The sequence below is a fragment of the Excalfactoria chinensis genome, chromosome 1 (assembly GCF_039878825.1).
Source record: "Excalfactoria chinensis isolate bCotChi1 chromosome 1, bCotChi1.hap2, whole genome shotgun sequence".
Taxonomy (NCBI): domain Eukaryota; kingdom Metazoa; phylum Chordata; class Aves; order Galliformes; family Phasianidae; genus Excalfactoria; species Excalfactoria chinensis.
Genome location: NC_092825.1, coordinates 78,768,836 through 78,783,769, shown reverse-complemented (window position 1 = coordinate 78,783,769; position 14,934 = coordinate 78,768,836). Strand labels below are relative to the sequence as shown.

The 14,934-nt window shown below is 42.5% G+C and overlaps 1 protein-coding gene across 8 annotated transcripts in view; it reads right to left on the bottom strand.

The window, feature by feature from the left end:
* Positions 1–14,934, bottom strand: part of ZBTB20 (zinc finger and BTB domain containing 20) — a 448,076-nt gene that overhangs the window by 76,393 nt on the left and 356,749 nt on the right. Inside the window, exon 1 of one of the 8 annotated variants that reach the window (XM_072352180.1) lies at positions 12,769–13,097. The exons of 6 other annotated variants lie outside the window; for them this stretch is intronic. The gene's annotated coding sequence lies outside the window, so the exon portion shown is untranslated. Of the gene's footprint in view, positions 1–11,852; positions 11,985–12,768; positions 13,098–14,934 lie in introns of those variants that run through there. One more of the 8 variants, XM_072352189.1, reaches the window with a different exon arrangement.

Here is a 14,934-nt window from a genome sequence, read left to right as displayed (position 1 = left end):
TCCACAAGTGGCAATGTTTCCTGACATTTTTGACTAGGTCAGATCACTCAAGGTTTCCTCTAATACCACCGGGACAAATTTCTTCCTCTCTTTTGTCTGGTATTTCTTGGAAGTAAATTCTACTGCAATCCCAATTTGCAGAACTACTTTTTTTTTTGCAAGACAGAAACAACAGAAGACAACAAAACGGCAGAGTGACCAGGGATACTGGGAGACTCCTGACTTTAGGTCCTACTTCAAGGAAGGAGTCTTTCAGTTCTAATTTATGTTATGTCTGACAGCCAGAGAGTGAAAATAAACAGCTCAAATACAAAACAGCGAGAAAGTAACAAAGCAGATGCACCCATCTGCTCAATAATGCCCATTTAGTTTTCTTCTTTCATGCTCTTGCCATTTCATTCAGCTGAATATTAAAGGTGCTACAGGTGGACAGAGAAGCAATATCAACATCTGTTTTAAAATGATGATTTTTAATATCATCATCATCACAGAGGATGTGAATACCATTGCTGTCTTTTAATGCTTTGGAAAAAAAGGTGTGCCTTCAGCAGGAAGAGAAATGCTAGTTCTGAGCAAGCCAGCAGCACTGCTCTTCTAACAGGAACAACTCCAAATATTAGTGCCACCACACACGTAACTCCTTAACTAACCTCTCAAACAAATGAAAGAAATTTAGGTTTATTACCCTTGCCAGGACGTCCTAATGTGGGAAAAAAGCCAAAATAGAGAAGTCAGAAACTGTGCATCAAGTAGGTGACAGAAACATTATAACATGAAAGCTTTAATGTCAGATTCCTGATGTACCCATACAGCTTGTGACAACCACTGCTGACTGCAACGATATTCATCCTGATTAGAAGTGATGCTATCATATTCCTGACTCGCTTCACAAAGAGTACCTTCAAGGAGCAGTGCAATTTCCAGAATCCAGGGTGGTCCCTACCAAGATCTCACCTTTAATCAACAAATTTATGGAGTCGCCACTTGCTCATTCTAAGGAGTGAATGGTTAAGTGCCATTCAGAGCCAGCTAGGAGTCTGTGCATGAATATGGAACAGAGAGGCAGGAGGGCAGCAGAAAGTGAGAGAATCATCTTTTAGACCAAATTAAAAATGCAAAATTTTCATGAAAATTTTAACTGCTTGCACAGTTTTCTGGTATTTCATCTCATGAAAATAAATAAATAAATAAACAGAATAGGAAGAATTAAGGTCCAGAGACATTGGAAAACCTAAAAAAACGAGTTATCTTTAATTAAACAATACAAGCATTGTTGACTTATTTGTTGTTGCTCTGCCTTGGAAAAAAAAAAAAAAGAAGTAAAAGGAAAAGAACATTTTCATTTCTTTGACTTCTCTTTTTTTTTGCAATCGCTAATGAAGTTTTCTGACCAATTCTTCCAGTAAGCTATCTCATTGGACGTGATGTGGCAACAAGGATCTGTTATCCATTGTGGTTTCAGGACTAAGAATGGATTGGATCGTCTTCTCTGTGATTTTAGCCCCAAAGTATATTTTAAATAGCCTTAAAGAGAATGAAAATTCTTCTCACACCAGTGAGAGGCTGAAATGGCTTTAGAAATTACTTTCATATTTCCAACAGTTTTTGTTGTTGTTGTTGTTTGTTTCTTTCTTTTTCCTTCTGAGTATTTTTACTTCTCTCTTCTTGTACAAATGCAAAGGAATAGCCTTGTTTGAAAGATACCAGTCAGAGCGCAACCTTCCGTGATCGATCAGTCAGCAATACCCAGATAAGTGTTTCTAACAAGTAGTGAATGCAACAGAGTTTACTTCCATGCACTTCCATCAAACCAGCAACAGGCCAGCCATACAAAGCCAGTCTGAAGGGCCGGCTTCTTTATCTCCAAGCATACAATAAAAGCATATATCTTTTTAAAAGCTAATCTGACCAGTCCAGACTGGCAGCCTCTCAGTGCTTGGCCTAAAGTGGCAACTTAGAAACTACATTTTGTCTCACACTATTTTCTCGGACCAATGAGAACTAGGCATATTTTGAAAAGAAAACCAAAGTCCTTTAGAAATAAAGGTATTTTTTCTTAATAGAAATCAACCAGAATTTTACCTCAGCCAGATAATTTTATCAAGATCTGAGAACACCGACATCTTCAAAGCGCAGAGAATTTGTTACACTCAAAGACAGAGCTTTTGTAGCACCAGGGACAAACTTTAACAGAATTATTTCACAGGTGAAGGAAGACAAGAGAGAAATGACAAAATCTGAAGTAAAGATGCAGCAACTCTTTATACTGACCCAACTGAAAACCAAAGATAAAGGCAACCTTGCTGCTTGCACCTGATGACTGTATAGCATTTTTCTGTAGTATTTTCATCCTTCAGCCTTAAAAATCTCAGCAGCCCTGAGGCAGGAAACCACTGGCTAGTTTTGGAGTGGTTTGGAGCCATTTGGAACAAGGGTTCTAAGTGACTTCTCCAAGGCTGTGCTGCAAAAGGGGGGAGGGGGGAGGAACAGGTCTAACTCCTTGTGCTCCAGTGTAAGGAGTGGTCCCATGGCAGAGGAGGCTGACTGAGACAAAGCAAACTTGAGAAAACCAAAGTACAGTTATCCTCAGAAAGTTTCACCCTGCTCTTTGTTCTTCTGTCATTGGGTGAAAAAAAAAAACCAACACACACACAACCAACAGAACAAAACAAAAGAACAACAAAAACCAACTATGTATGCAGAAAGAGCTTTCTCTCACCTAATTAGGCCTCCCTTTTCTTATACGCCGAACACCGGAGTTTTAATCCTGAACACAGAGGGTCCTTGAGCAGAAAATCTGGCCAGTTTTTTCAGAGTTTGAATGCATTCAGAGGCTTTAAAACCATACCAGCTCCTCACTAACCTGAAAATAAAGCATTATGTTTTCAAAGCTATATATATAGTGAGCTAAGCTCGTTGGTATACTGTGAGACGGAATTATCGACTGACTTAGAAGCCTTAGTACACACTACCTCAGGTGAATTACCACTATTTTTTGTTACTTTTTTCACACAATCTGCTATTTCCCCATTTGTCTGGACCTTATTGACCATCACCAACTATGTTTGTTCCTCTTTTCTGTTCTTTAATACCTTTATGATATTTCACTCTTCACGCTGTTTTCTGTGTCTGTTCTAAAGACTCTCACTCTTATTCTAGCCTCTCTTCCTCTTTATAACCTGGCCTTCACATTTACCCATGTATTTCTTTCATTTTTGCCTCACCTACTCTGGAAGAAAATCACTGCCTCTGCATACAGTTTTTCTTCCCTGTTTCACCATTTCTTCTGAAACCAGTAATCCCTCACCCTTCAAATTCCACTACTCTGTAGCCCCTGCCTTCAAACTGTACTATTGTTGCCATAAATTCATGATCAACAAGCCTGATCAGCACAACTTCTTAGTAACAAGTATGGCAAGAAGACTTCCGACAGAAGAAGGATGCTTTATGCATCAGACCAAGGCTGAAGTTAGACTAATTCAGATTAAAAAGTGAAATGGATGTTGAAATGTTTAGAAGAATTGACTTAAAGATTCAGGTTACCTATCTTTCTGAAACATATGTTCTGGCTCACTAGAAGATACAAGCTTCAAGAAATACAGTGGGCTTTACCACATGAAGGGAACCACATGAGACTTATCACGAAGGTTCTTGCTGCTTGACCACCTTCAGAGATGAAAAGGCATCAGCATCCAAGCTGCCTCTGACTTTGTTAGGCAGTCTCACACATTGTTCCCACCTGCTAGAACACACTGAGTAGTTTGGAACAACTACTTTCCCCTTTAATTACAAGGACGTTTCTCCATTTTTGCTGATGTTTCCCTTCTCAAACCAGGACACCTTGGCTGCCTTGAAAATGGTGATTAATTGAAACAAATGCGTCCCACTACTGCCCATCTATATGCAGAAAGAAGAACAGAACAATGTTTATTTTCAAGAGTCTTCTCTCATTTCACAGCTCCAGTCCCTGTCCCAGCTTCTACTCAAGACTTTTCCAGCCTGCCTCCAATTAAACTGACCTAGTTTTCCTGGGCTCATTCAGATCCCCAAAAGCATCAGTAAGAGCTCAAGATTAATAACTTTTTTTTCTACTGCATCTTAGAAAGATCTTAGCAGCCACAGAGCTGCTAGGCCCAAGACTCATAGAGTTATCAATGTCTCAATTTACATTCAATTACCATTTGGATAATTATCTTCATCACCGTAACTATCAAAGTCATGCTTTAGCTATGGTACCACTAACAGATACGGAACCAACCATCACGAAAACAGCGAACTTTTCAAAATCTGTTTAAATTCATTCTAAACTGCATGTTTATGGCATTGCCAAAAATTACCAAAAAAAAAAAAAAATCCACAACCCATGAGTTAATATTTGTCCAGTACTTTAACATGAGAAGTACCGTTACTATTGTCAAAAAGTCTACTGCAAACTTAAATAGCTGTGAGAATGCAAAACAATTTGAAATGTGAATAGCTTTCGTAACTAATAGCAAGTAGGCAATATAACAGATGGCAACTCACATGAAAGATAAACCACATCTTAATAACAATAACTTACATTCAGAGGGGTAGTGTTTCCTAACTGTTAGCGCGTGGCACTGGGATCCAGCATTCCCAGGTTATCTTGCTGGCTCTGCCACTGACTTGCATTGTGCACTTAGAAAAGTCACTCAGAATCTCTATGCCTCAGTTTCCTCATCTGTAAAATGGAGATAATTCTTCCAAATACCACCAAGCAGCACAGGAGAAGAGGCTCAAATCATCACTTTCTATAACAAATATTTTGAGACAAATGAAGGTATGGAAGAATAGTGTTTGCTAACGCTACTGTGACCAAATTCCAAGGCGGTTACTTCACTCAGCACAGAACAGAACAAGGCAGCTGCATAACAGTGCTCCGCATCACAGTGGTAGAGTTCAGGCCAGGAGCTGAATATCACTATGCCCAACTGACACTTCAGAGAGAATTCAGGGAGGCCAAATATAATTACCTTAATTGAAATTTAGCCAGGACATTATGCAATCTGTAACGGCGGTCTGAATCTCTATTTTATATCTCTGACAAAAGGGAGCACCCACAACTCTCCAGGTTTCTGTCATCATTAGTTGGCATATCACTTCATTTTGATCAGAAACAAGAGAGCTTATCATCCCCTACTTCTGATTTGTGCAGCTCTACAGAGTTTCACGAAAGTCCTCCAAAGGAAGAACCAAGATGATCTTACACTGTCTGACATGAACATAACACAAAACGAAGAGGCTGTAAGATAAATGTTTCCTTACGCGTTCTGCTATGTAACTATTTTATTTATTTTTTTTGCATGAACAATAGATTGAATTTTTAACTATATCAGTAGCAGAGACTCTGCTTTAAAAGGCTCTACTTTTGCCATGCTTTCCAGACAGAGGTTTCACACTGTTACAAATTCATGCAAATGGAAGTTGTAGGAAAAAAAATAAAATAATAATAATAATAATAAATATATAAATATATATATATAGTTTTGGAGCTGGTTTATATATATATATATATGTATGTATGTATGTATAAGTACAGAAAAAAAGAACAGCTGATCTCACTGAAGAACATTCTGGCATCTTCCCACTTAGTTTTCTGTGGTATTTCCTGATTTTCCAGCCAAAGAAATCACCATAAAACTCTTCTTTTTCTGGGAGGAGGGAACAAAAATTATTTCTCACGCTGGCCCTTTAGGCTTTATGGGATATGTAGTTGAAATTAACAGGTCAAAGAGTTTTATGGGTCTCATTCAAAGGACTACATAAAGAATATTCTATGTAACTAACTAATTGCTCTCCAGATGGTCAAAACCAAAAAGGCCAAAATTCATGTTCTGGGAAGTGTCAGTCCACTCAGATGATGTGGATTCTGCTTCTGCCAGCTTCAGTGGAAATGGAATCACGCTAAGTTATTAGTTTTCATTTACATTTTAAGTTCATACAAATAAATGTCTGGAAATTCAGTGCTGTTATTTTCAAAAGATATGAGCTCAAATCACAAAATCTGGATATGGATGCCTAGAAATGCCAGAAGTTCAGGAGAGTTCGAACCAACAAGGCTGGCTCAGGCAAACTTTGAGTGTTTTCCCAGGATTTTCTGAAGGCCAATACAAAGACTGAAAAGTGGAGAGAGGCATGTGCAACATGGCAGAGTTACAAAAAAACACTGCTTGGAATTTCCTGGGTTTTATGAAATTAAAAATTGTGAGTCTAATTTCTTAAAAAAAAAAAAAAAAAAAAAAAGATCTTTAGAATTTTCATTTTGTATTTGAAGAAACGCTACAAATTAGAAATAGACCGAGAGTGGAAAAATTAACGGGCTTCAGTAATTAGTTAATCAGAAAATGCTCCTGTCTTAGCGTGACTGTCCAACACATACGGAAAACAAACAAAAAAAGAATAAAAGAAAAAAATAACCACGACTTTCTTCATATTTTCCAAAATAACATGAGCTTTACCTCTGAATTTCAGCTCAGTTTGCTTTTTGGTGGTAAACCACTGAAGTTGGTGTTGAGGTTGAAATATCATCTTGCCATAACACTAATAGAGACACAGAATGAAAACATGCATCATGGCAAAAAATTAACCTGAATCTGTTCCTTACACTGGCCACATCAGATTGACATGAGTTTTATGCCCTAATAAAACGTTAAATGAAAGTGAAATGCCTTCTGCAAGCAGACCTTTTCACCATGAGCTGGACTGGGGATCCCTAACATCGGAAGGCAGAAGGATGACCTATTATGCCATATGAAAACATATTTTGATGGTGGTGATCCAGTTTGAGGCCCCATGAGCCACACACTGGTGCACTAAAGAGACGTGTGTCAGACAAGCTGTTTTGTCTCTTGGCTAACACACTCTCAGGCACTGAATAGATCCGGACTGGGCTGGCTTGTGAAAAAAAAAAAAAAAAGAAAAAAGAAAAAAGAAAGTGTCAGATGAAAGCAGGGAAATGAAGCCAAAGCAAAGTACGACTTCGGTGCAATTCCACTGATTCCAAACTATGCTAACAAAACTTCGTTAGCAAGGGATGATTTGGCCTACTCTGCCCATACTAAAGCCATGATCGCAAACATCAGCTGTGACACTTGGTTTTGAAGTTCCTGCAGCTCTTCACTGTATTTATGTAAAAAGGCAGCTAAATATGCATTTCATCATGATTTTAGCTTAGAATAACTCTGAGATAGAACTCTGCAAAGTTCCAAAAGTTTGAGAAGAATGATTATTTCTGTAACCAAAGCTGCAAAACTGGCCATAAGCTTGAGAACTACCTTTTACCTTGCAGGCTTGCTGCCCTTGAACTCCATCTTTTCTGCTGAGCTCTTGCTGACTCTGAAGTCACCCAAATTCATGGGTGGCTTTGAGAACGAGCTCACAAATAAATATCAGCAGCTATAATGTCTCAGAGGGCTGAAGCACACGTGGGGTATCAGGGAACACAATGAGCTGTGCACAAACAGCATGCGGTTTTTAAACATTTCTAACACTGATTTCAAAACCAAATTTCTTCCAGAAAAGCCCCTAATTCCTGCCTTGGGAACACAAGTGTGCCTGAGCACAAGACGTTAAAGTAAAACTTGTTTCAAGTTGTCAGAGTAAGAGAGAAAAGACAAGAAGATGCAAAATATTGCCTGCGGTCAAAGATTCTCTTAGTTCTTATTCAGGTCATTGGCAAAAAGGAAGGGCCTGCTGTTGAGAGAGAATAAGGGATACTTCAGCCCTGTTGATAATTTTTGGTCAGAACCGGAGGTATATAAGAACAAAGTTTGTAAATGCATTAGTCATTTCAGCTCATGTCTACCTCAAGCCTAACACACAGTGCCTTGCAGTGTGACACTGCAGTTTCTGGTTTCTAGTTTGAGTGGATCATCCAAAATCCCAGTGTTCCAGCTCTGCTTTTCATTAGCTTCTTCTCAGGGAAACCTACCTTCGGTGGGAAGGTGCCTCGACCAGATAAAGGAAAAGAAATACCACCACCTAGCAGGCAGACCTAAATGTGGTTCAGCACAGTGGGAGCGAAACACAATTGTTTCTGAATTCACAACAAAAAAGAAATCCATAGCCTATATTTGCCTCACATACAAGACTGCTTTTGTACGCTGGCCTAAGCATACACCAGGGAGGAAATGCTGAAACTTATAGGTCTTCAGCCCCACTGAGGGGAGCACCAGCACAGGCCGTGTTCAGGCCACGTACACCCCACAGCATGGCGCAGCACAGCGGGATGAGGGCCCAGGCCCAGTGGCATGGCACTCTGTGACCAGAGTGCAGAAGTGTCACCGGCTCCTTTGTGTCACTGCGGAGCCAACAGCATTTCGGCACTGACCAAATTCAGACGGGAAAAGCACGGAGTTTCACAAAAATCCAGCAGGAGTCACAGAGGGAGCAAAGTTGTGTGAAAAGCTCGTCTGCCGGTTTGCTTGCCAAAGTGCATTACAATTCAGGTCGCACAGAACCGAAACAAACACTCTGAGTTCCTCCCCAGCAATCTAAATTTCTCCCCTTCTGAACCGACTGATTTTGAAATGTCTTAAGGATTTCTTCCTCTTCCTTTAAAAATCAGTTCTTACTGATTGTCAAAATAAACCCTTAGTTTAAAAACAGAAATGAAAACATCGCATAGGAAAGTACCAAAACAAAACATTACCTCTGTTTGGGAGAGACAGACCTTTTCTCTTGCAACAATTTCATATATTTTAAAGCAACTAATTGTTTCTGCTGATGTGATATTGCATTTCTAGGCAACAAGTTTCCTTTTAGCCCAAGCCAGCACTGAAAAGAGAAGTCATCGCACTAAACTAAAGAGGGACTCAGGACCACGAACACTGCTGTCTGCTTGGCTGCCTACCTCTGACTCTCACTGCTGTCTGGCTCTCCCAGCCTATTCTTAGGCACCAGCACTCCAGTACAGCAAACTTCTGGGGATGGCATGCACGGAGCGGCTCTGATACACACCTCTGGCCCTACATTTAATTTCCTGACAGACCTAACTTATTGCTGCTCAGCTAAACGCAGGAAAGCCCGGCAAAGGGATTGCTACCCAGCAGCTTGTTGAAGTCAGTGGGTAGAAGTGCCCACATTAAAGAAGCAAACAGCAAAAAAGTTTACGGGAGTGAAACAAATGGTGCTGGTCAGTGAGGGCTGCCCCAGCTCTGCATTCCTGCTGGGACTGACACAGGTGCATGGCAGCAAAGCCAAAGGGATGCACATATGGATGGACAGAGAGGGGTAAGAGGAAGGGAGGGGGAAGAAATAGAAGGGAGAAATAGAACAGAAAGGTGTTCAATGTTTTTTCAACTTGACAATGAACTCCAGTTTTGGCAGAAGATTAAAAACAGCCCTTGGAAATAATTAAGGCTTTTTTTCTTTTTCTTTTTCTTTTTTTTTTCCCCTTTTCTCTAAAGCTTCAGCACAAAAAGAGGGATCATAAAAGGAATACACTCACGCATAAAACTGGGGGGAAACTGGGGAGAAGGAAATGAAAGAAAGAGAAAACAAACAGACTCCTTGCAAGCCCATACTGCTAACGGGAGTCCAAATAAAGAGTCATATGATATCTGATAGTGCAGGACACGTCGCCAGGAGCTGGAGCGGATTGCCTGCAGGAAGAAAGAGCCAGTGTGTGACTGCTCAAAGAGCTTTTCTTCCCTCTTTTTTCATTTTTTTTTTTGCCCTCTCTCTCTCTTTTCTCCCATACTGTGAATGTGTGACTCTCAGGTCAGACCCATGAGGAGTCCCCGATAGGCAGCGACTGCCTTTCTCTGCACTTCTGGGAGCACGGACAGTGGCTGGAAGATGCCTTCTGCTTGAGACTGAGGAGATAACTCCAGACTTCAGATCTGTCTGCCCTCTCCTCTCTGTCAGCAGCTCCATCGTTCAGATACAAACTGCTCACAAAAACAACTTGTATTGGATTAAAAAAAAGGGAGGGAGAGAGGAAGAAAAAAGATCCAGGGAGGGAAAGCATAGAGACTGCTTATGCTACGGAAAACTTCAAAGGCCAAGTCCCAATTCAGTGCTCTCTTGTTTACTTTTCCTCTGATTTTTTTTTCTCTTATTTCCCCTTTACAGGGGTAAGGGAGCAGGACAGAGAAGTCACTGAAAACACTGAGACCATGAAAACCACCCAGAGTTGGGAAAACTCTCTGGAGGAAGGAGGAAAGGGAGGATTTCAAATAAAAGCGAGGAATTAGCAATTTGCCAAAAGTTCGCCTATTCATTGTGTTTGTCAGCAGAGCAGTGAGCAGGTTTTGGTGGCTCTGTCAAGCCTTTCACATTACCTCATTGAGCCCACAAAGTGTTTGGACTTGAGGCTGCTGTCCCTGTTAATTCGGGGCGCCGCGATCACCTGTCGGGAAGGGACTGAGCTGAGACCGAGGGTTGGGACATTTGGCTACCTCCTCCTGCTGCCACAGCCACATCCAGCAGAGCCCTGGGAAAGCCCCTGCAAAATCCTTACTGGTCATGGCTGGTTTTACTTCGCTTCTTCAAGGGACAGGCTTCACCCACCAGGACTTTTTTCCCTACAGCACAGCGGTGTTCCCACAGCGGTGCAAGCAGAGCCAAAGGAAACAGCTTCCCCCTTTCATTCTATGAAGACTGTTAAGGCACTAATTCTCTGTGCACACTCATACCACACAGAGACGTTGCTCACAACCAGTGCCACAGATACAGCTGCGGTACCTGTCTAGCTCTTACAGGCGATCTCTTCTGAGGGAAGCCTGCAGCATGTATATAAAAAATCAAGGTATTGTAATCATAATGCTCCATATCCAGAAACGATCACTCTAACTCTCCCATCTTTTCATCTAGTTTTGTACAGCTGGTGCTTCTTCTGTTTGCAGAGTGGATATAATGCATGGTTTCCTCTCTTGCTTGCTGTACAACTGATATATATTGCAGCTCTGAGATAGGTAATTTGTCAATGCCAGGAAAATACAAATCAATAAAGGAGGGAAGGCATAATTTGGCTAAATACAGCACTTCCTCCAGCTACTGGATTTGCTGTGGTACATATTCTCAAACATCCTACCCATTGTACAGCAGGCAGCAAAAAGAAGATATCATGTATGTTATATACCAGATGCAATACATTTCCAGTCTAACCGTCTCCCTAAACACGATGCATTATTCCTCCCTATACGGCACGTGAAAAGATTTATGCCTTTCCCACAAGCGAATACACAAAGAGTGTATATATGACAAACACAGCCAGGAGAACAAAAAAATCCCTCACATTTATCCCTCGGACCTCCAGGAGATCTGTCCCCAAATCCTCAATTTGGGGCTCTACAGGAGAGCCCAACTCAGAAGGCGAACTGGAGATCACTAAGAGGGGAGTCCCATCTACCAGGAGGAACAAACAAACAAACAAACAAACAAAAAATCCCTGAGCTCCGACTGATCATTTGGGCTGCCAATGAGAGGTGACTTCTGGACAGATGGTCAGGGAAAATCTGGGGCCGGGGGCACAGACGCCGGTGCCCCATCTGTATTTTAGGATCCCAGCTCCAAGAAGGCATTACCAACTTTTTTTCTAAGTGACAGAAAGTGAAAGATTTCTGCTCCCACCGACGTATTTATGTTTCACTGAAACCACCCTGTTTCCTTCTTTTTGTTGTTGCTTTTTTTTCCCCCTCCCTGCTAAGAATTTGTTGCTTGATTTTTTAAGTAAACACAAACTGCTCACGGTATAACTTTTATGCCAAAACAGAAAAGGAAAAAAAAAGGGGAGGGGGGGGGGAAAGGACTAGGTAAGTTGGCAAAACAGCAATCAGATTTAAAGAGAGAGTGAAAAAGGGGAGAAAAGAACGACATATCAAACTCACTTGGTCTCGTCCCCCTTCCATTCCTGTTCTTATTAATTCCAAATTCTAATTTGGAGGTAAAGGAACCGAATTTCCTTTCAATCTATTTTGCTGCTGCCACACATTCTGTGCCTCGCTTCTGCCTCTTTCTTTTTAGGAGGGGGGAAAAAAACAACAACAACAACAACACACACACACAAAACCACCCTAATAAAAATAGAAAAACATATCTCCGGCATTAAGCTCGCTCTCCCCCTTCCTTTGTAAAGAACTCTTTGTTCTCTAGTGAAAATGCTGAAAAAACCCCGGGCTCCCTGAAACAAGTGCAAAACACTTAGAGGCTTTTGGGCTGGCTGGGAGCCAGGAACCCTCCCGCTGTCTGGTTAGGAAGAGAGGGAAGCGGAGAGAGAGGAGAGAGAGAGAGAGAGGGAGAGAGGGAAAAAAATTGGAGCTTCCTTTAATAGACAGAGGAAGCAGGTCTTTTTTTCCCCCTCTCTCTTTCTTTTTTTTTCTTCTTTTTTTTCTTTTATTTTTTTCAAAACTGGCGGTCAAGCGTTAAGTAACTCCCTGCCTAAATCCACCTGCTGGCCATGAACTTGGGCAGCCCCCGGGGGTGCACAAAGAGGAGCCCCCCGCGCCGCGCTCCGCGCCCCCTCCCCGCTGCCCTGCTTCCATTCTCTGCTCCCGGCACACCGATGCCCACAAGCTCCTCTCCCCCTGCCACCAGCGACAGACATACCAAAATACACGCTCGCTCCGGCTCCTTAAAGAGCAGAGATGGGAGGGGGGAGGTAGGAGGGGGGGGGGGGGGATTAAAAAAAAAAAAAATAATAATAGAAGAAGAAAAAAAGGAAAAAAAAAAAAAAAGAAAAAAAAAAAAAAAAAGCTTTTCCCATCTCGGTTGCGACAGTGATAAGGGGTAGGGAACATCTCATACCTGGTGTGAATGCTAATCAGCCAGGAGTTCTCCTTTTTTCCCAAGACAGGGAACTGTTTCCTTCCAAATTTATTAGAACCTCCTCCACTGCCTCTTTGAAAAACCTTCTTTGTCACCCTCTTCCCAAGTCCTGATACTTCTTTAAAAAAAAAAAAAAATAATAAAAAAAATGGCTTCGGAGCTCCTTCTATTCTTGATATTGATTCTCTCTCTCTCCCTCTTTCTCTCTCTCTTTCTCTCCCCCCCCACCCCCCCCCCCCCCCACCCCTCCTCCTTTCTCCTGTCTCTGTCTCTTCTGAGTGGTCTATTGATAAGTCCCTAGAGGCACTGGGTCAGCCTGCCCGTAGGAAACCAGACACAATGCACAAATCTCCGAGTGCCATTCTGCCATCAGCAAGCAGACCACGTTTAGGAGGGAGGAAAAAAAAAAACACAGTAGAGCAAAAGACAGAGAGAGGGAGAGAGAGGGAGAGAGTGTGAGAAAAAGACTGATTGGAACAGGAGGGAGGGAGGGAAGAGGGAGGGAGGGAGAGCGACACTGCCAGTCAGGTTAATCATCCCTACTTTAATTAGCTGTTCGGCTTAGACATAAAACAATTGAATTTGAATGATCTGTCAGTGGGCTCGGCTGAACCAAAGGGGAAATGCGAATATTACAAAAAAGACTGTTGGTGTATTCAGATAAGCTCGCCTGGAAAATCCTCCAAGGATAACTATTAAAACTTACCACCAAACAAAAAGTACCGAGTCAGACGGCGTTGCATGGGGGCCCACTCCCAAAAGCCGGACGATCCCTTCCCTCACCCTTTGCCGTGCCAAGGGAGGTTCCACAGAAGCAGCTACGCACAGTCCCGGAGTCCCACGACCACCCGTCCTGGGTGGGAAGGGGTTTGGGTCCCTGCCGTCCCTGGTCCCGTACAGCAAGATTGTGGGGCTGCTCAGCCACATTCTCCTGGTGGATCAGTGACAATTTCTTATCCTGGAACTACACGAGATCTGAGAGCGTATCTGTGCTACGGATGTGTCTACATGCACACCGGCAAATCGAGTGTTTGCTGGATCCGCATGGGGATGCTGTAAAAAGGCACTGCCAGCTATTAGGATAGACGAGTCCCAGGCATCAGGGATGAAAAAAGGCTCTACCTAAAAATAGGTGGCAAAGCAATCTATTCGTTCTGCCCCAGGTTGTGAACTGAAGTGCAGCTTGAATGAACTAATCCTGGCAACAAACACGGCGGAGCTGCGTGCCAGGCAGGGGGTACCTGGAATCTAGGATAGAATCGTAGAATTGTTTGAGTTTGGAAGAGACCCTTGTCTCTTAAAGGGGCCGGGGGCACAAACTTAAAGGTCATCTAGTCCAGCTCCCTGCAATGAACAGGGACACCCACAGCTAGGTCAGATTGCTCATGGCCCCGTCCAGTCTGAAGAGCCTGGTTTAGCCTATGGCACTTCCGCAGGTCCCCTTAGACAGGTGTGGGTGGGCACCCCCTGCCCCACAGCAGGCAGCAGAGAGTAGCATTACCCCAGCACCGTGTAATTGCAGCTTAATGCAACCTGCTGAGCACAGTCCCCTCACTCCCCAAGAGCCTGTCCCTTGCCAGGGGATGGGGACTTGCTCAGGGCTTTAGGGTACATGCATACCCCTCCCTAAAGGGACAGCAAGGGGTGAATTTATTGTGAGACGCAGATATCTTCCCTATGTGTCAAATACATCCACTGTACTGCCACAGCACTAAATCCAGAAATTCCCAATCAGCTCCATGAGCTGTATGTAAACTTTGAAATGGGCTCGGCTAACCTGCAAGCATTGCTCTAAATCTGAGAAGAAAGTAGGGAAAGAGTGTAAAGCTCGGCTGACTGCTGGTCTTCAGGAGAGAGCTCAGGGATTCCCTCTCACTTCACATTTTGGGTACAGATGCTTAAAAAAAGATAGGAAAAAAGAAAAAGCAGACAGAAGCCTTAGCAACTTCTCTACATTAATTCAGCTGTCTCTTCTGTGCACATCTCCAGGCATAGTTAGTAGCAGTTTTTATGTATTTCACTGTTCGTGGAGAGCTGACAGGGGACATCAAAATTATGAATCCCTTCTATCAGCCTCTCGCGCAGGAAAAGGTGGGTTCTTGCAACTTTCTTCCATTTAAAATGCACTGATGTGGATGGCCCTCC